General features: G+C 45.1%; 1 long non-coding RNA gene across 1 annotated transcript; it reads right to left on the bottom strand.

The window, feature by feature from the left end:
- Nucleotides 1-389: 389 nt before the first annotated feature.
- LOC134739040 (uncharacterized) lies at nucleotides 390-4,081 on the bottom strand. The gene is made up of 3 exons (XR_010125430.1): nucleotides 4,000-4,081; nucleotides 1,387-1,554; nucleotides 390-542 (listed from the first exon to the last, which is right to left on the bottom strand). It is a non-coding gene; the product is annotated as an uncharacterized LOC134739040 (long non-coding RNA).
- Between the last annotated feature and the right edge of the window lie 301 nt (nucleotides 4,082-4,382).

The following is a 4,382-nucleotide window of genomic DNA, read 5'->3' as shown; positions in this document are numbered from 1 at the left end:
TAGAATATTTTCTTCACCCTACAAGAAACCCTGCACCCATTAAGGAGTCATTCTTCATCCCTCTCCCCCAGCCCCTGGCAACCATTCATCTGCCTTCTGTCTCTGTGGATTTGCCCATTCTGTACATTTCATATCAATAGAATCATACAACATGTGTCTGATTATGTGTCCTATCTTCTGTGTCTGGCATTTTCCATTTAGCCTAATGTTTTCAAGGTCCATCCATGTTTGAGCACAGATCAGTATTTCATTTCTTTTAATGGCTGAATAATATTCCATTGTATGACTGGACCACATTTTGTTTATCCATCCATTGCTTGATGGACATTTGGTTTGCTCCCACTTTGGCTATTATGAATGATGCTGCTCTGATCATTTGTGTACAAGTATTCCCGTGAACATGAGTTTTTATTTCTCTTGGGTATATATCTAGAAATGGAATTTGCTGGCTCACATAGTAACTATGTTTATCAAGATGCAACTTGCAGTAGAATCCAGCGCATCAACTCTGAGTCTCTGAGCTGTTGGAGGACATAGACAGCCTAGAAAACAGAAGGGCAAAGGCAATTGAAAGAATCTCCTTTTTAGCTCATAATTCCATTTTTCTCCCACCCCAAAGTGGGTCTGTTATTGAGTCACAAAATTGACAAGTTTGAGTTTGAGCTCCCCTCCTGAGATGTGAAATCAACCCAAGAGTAGGGTTTCAGTTGGCAGGGGTCAATTGGTACATCTGGAGTTGACTTTGTCTATTATCTTTCTAATCATCCCTTTAGCCTAGAAAGCCTTTGCCTTTAGACCTGTTGGGCCAAAATCTAAAATCAGCTTGTGAAAGTGCTATCTCGCAGCCTCCTGGTATGTGAGAATTTGTCCATACTTGATACACAAATAACTATTTTGCTATTGACTGTTCCTCAGTCTGATCTATTCAAGTGAATCTCTTTGAAGACATGCCACCTACAGATCATGGTATTTCAACAACATTTGAACTCTTTCCAAGTATAATCTGTAACAATTTCTTCATTTTCACAATATTTGCCCTTTGAAACAGGCCCTGAGCTTGTGTGTTTAAAGGGGGGAGTGGGATTCAGAGAATGTCAAGCAAGCGAAATGGTTTAGGTTGGTTCGTTCTGTTCTGTGCCCATGAATAGCGCTTGATTCATGGACCGCAAGTGGAATGTTGAACAGGACAGGCTCGTCATGGGGTACAGCAGAATTAGACTCAGCATACTCTCCAGACTTTCTCTCTCTGACCAGATGGGCAAGCCAAACCTCAAATAAGCACAAATCCTCTGATAACAGTTTATACTTCCAAACAGCCCACAGGAAATGGGACCCTTGATAAGAGAAGCAGCTTCACTTGTAAATTACAAGCATTCACTTACTAACATTTAAACTGACAATTATCACAGCTTCAAATGCTGGGCTCCATTGGAAAGCAAGTCAAGTTGTTCATCTGTTGGGTTGGTGGCTGATCCCTTCTGTGGTTTGCTTACAAGTGAAAACCCTGCTGCTAGTTGGAACCCATTCTGCTTGATTTGGACTTGACAAAAGTACCTGGTACAAACGAAAAGACCTTTTAGCAGGGAGAACAGGGTGGCAGGTGCGGCCCCCAGGGGGCCACTGAAAAGCCACAGCAGGGTAAGTCACACTGCCTGCAACGCTGCAATGGCACTGAGTCCATGTGAAGGCAGGAGGCCTGGTTTATGTTGCCACTGCCTTCCTGTGTGACCTCGGACAAGTTGTTCCCCGTTTCTGGGCCTCAGTCCCTTCCTCTTTAAACATGGGGGCTGAAGCAGATGACACTGAGGGAGGCCCCTGCTCTATTGTGCTGTGCTTGGAAAGCCTGTCATGTAGCTCTCAATGCAGATCTGATGAAGAACCTGCAAGGACATGGATTACATTTCATTTTCTTTTTCTTTTTTCTTTTCATTTTTCTTTCTTTTCTTTTTTTTTTTTTTTTTTCTTTGAGACAGAGTCTCGCTCTGTTGCCCAGGCTTGAGTACAGTGGTGCTATCTCAGCTCACTGCAACCTCCGCCTCCTGGGTTCAAGTGATTCTCCTGCCTCAGCCTCTTGAGTAGCTGGAATTACAGGTGCCCGCCACCAAGCCCGGCTAATTTTGTTTTGTATTTTTAGCAGAGAAGGGGTTTCCCCATGTTCGTCAGCCTGGTCTCGAACTCCTGACCTCGTGATCCGCCCACCTCAGCCTCCCAAAGTGCTGGGATTACAGGTGTGAACCACCATGGCCGGCAGCATTTCATTTGCAAGAGATGAAGGGGTGTGTTGAGAAATGCACTTTAGAATTGTGTTGTCTGGAAAGGATAGGCTAGGCCCCAGTTCAGCAGCTAGACCCTGGCCTTGATCTATATAGAATCTTAGAAATTGTTTCAGTGTGTATGCTTTCCCCATTCATCCTGTTTCTAAAGACATGATGACTTCTTTTTTTGACAACTAAAAGCTCCTGGCATAAGCTCTCTCAGTCTCACTCTCTGAGCTCTGGATCACAGGGTGAGTGTAGAAACGTGGGCAGAAAAATCTGTGTATGATTCCTTTCATCCATAGGTGGGACGTGGCAGAGCCTCAAAAGTGTGTCTCCAATTTGGGCTAACGAAAGGACCTGCCAAACCTCTTTTTGCTTTTCTCTAGCAGTTTTGGAATCCAGACTTTCCATATTACCCTGGCTCAAACCTCATGCGGGAGGAGAGTCATGGGGCCTCTAGGTTGAAAATGACCTCAAAGGGAGACTAGGCTGGATATCTTGAAGAATGGGAACTCCCCTCCTACAGATGCAGCTCCTCCATCTTGAGGTTGTTCTGCCCCTTAGGAAGTTCCTGAATCCAGCCAGGCAGGCATGGTGGCTCATGCCTGTAATCCCAGCACTTTGGAAGGCCAAGGCGGGGAGGATCACTTGAGGCCAGCAGTTAGAGACCAGCCTGGGCAACATAGTAAGACTCAGCTCTAGAAAAATAAAATTTAAAAAAATTAGCTGGGTGGGGTGGCATGTATCTATCATTCTAGCTACTTGGGGGGCTAAGGCAGGAGGATTACTTGAGTCCAAAAGTTTGTGTCTACAGTGAGCTATGATCATACCACTATACTCCAGCCTGGGTGACAGGGTGAGACTCTGTCTCTTTTAAAACAAGAAAGTTCCAGAGTCCATCACCCTGTAGCTTTTCCCCTTTATCCTTATTCTCATAAGTTGAGGCCACAGAATACGGATCAAACCCCCCAGGAGCTCCCTCCAGGAGTCTCCCTCATCACTCCTTTCCTTTTTACCCCTTAAAGTCATCTATTTCTCCGGTCCAAACACTCACCAAGATTATTCATTGTATGAAAATTCCAGCTTCCATAGGTTAGGTGCAGTGGCTCACACCTGTAATCCTAGCACTTTGGGAGGCCGAGGCGGGCAGATCGCTAGAGGGCAGGAGTTCAAGACCAGCCTGGCCAACATGATGAAACCACATCTCTACTAAAAACACAAAAATTAACTGGGCGTGGTGGTGCACGCCTGTAGTCCCAGCTACTCGGGAGGCTGAGGCAGAAGAATCGCTTGAACCTGGGAGGCGGAGGTTGCAGTGAGCCGAGATCACACCACTGCAGTCCAGCCTGGGTGACAGAGTGAGACTCTATCTCAAAAAAAAAAAAAAAAAAAAAAAAAAAAGAAAAAGAAAAGAAAAGACAAGAAAATTCTAACTTCCCTTTAACATCCTGATCACTGGTTCCTGAAGCAAATCCAGCCTGTTAATGTCTCTCAGAGAGGCCACTGGTACCCAGAACATGACATGCATCCAGGCACTGTGAGCTGACCAGGAGATAGTAGGATATCACCTCTGTCTGTCTGGAGCAGAATAAGCTCCTCAGAGGGTATAGGGATAAAAGATGTCCAGAACTTTCTGTTGTGATTCAGGAAGCATCTCTAACTCTCTTAGCCTGTTTTCTGTTGTTTATAACAGAATACCCCAAATTGGGTAATTTATAAGGAAAAGGAATTTATTTCTTACAGTTGTGGAGGCTGAAATGTCCAAGGTTGAGGGGCTGCATCTGGTCAGGGCCTTCTTGCTAGTGGGGATTCTGCAGAGTACTGAGGTGGCAAAGGACATCACATGTCGAGGGGGCTGAGCGTGCTCACTCAGGTCTCTCTTCCTTTTCTTATAAAGCCACCAGTTCCACTCCTGTAATAACCCATTAATCCATTAAACCATGAATGGATTAGTCCACTCAGGAGGGCAGAGCCCTCATGACACAATCATCTCTTAAAGGCCCCACCTCTCAATGCTGCCACACTGGGGATTATATTTCAACATGAGTTTTGGAGAGTAAAAGTCCTGAAACCATAGTAATAACCCAGATGTCTCTTATTGTGCCTCCTTCTCTTCCCACCTAC

Source organism: Pongo pygmaeus, chromosome X (assembly GCF_028885625.2).
Source record: "Pongo pygmaeus isolate AG05252 chromosome X, NHGRI_mPonPyg2-v2.0_pri, whole genome shotgun sequence".
NCBI lineage: Eukaryota > Metazoa > Chordata > Mammalia > Primates > Hominidae > Pongo > Pongo pygmaeus.
This window is presented reverse-complemented; position numbering and strand designations above follow the sequence as displayed.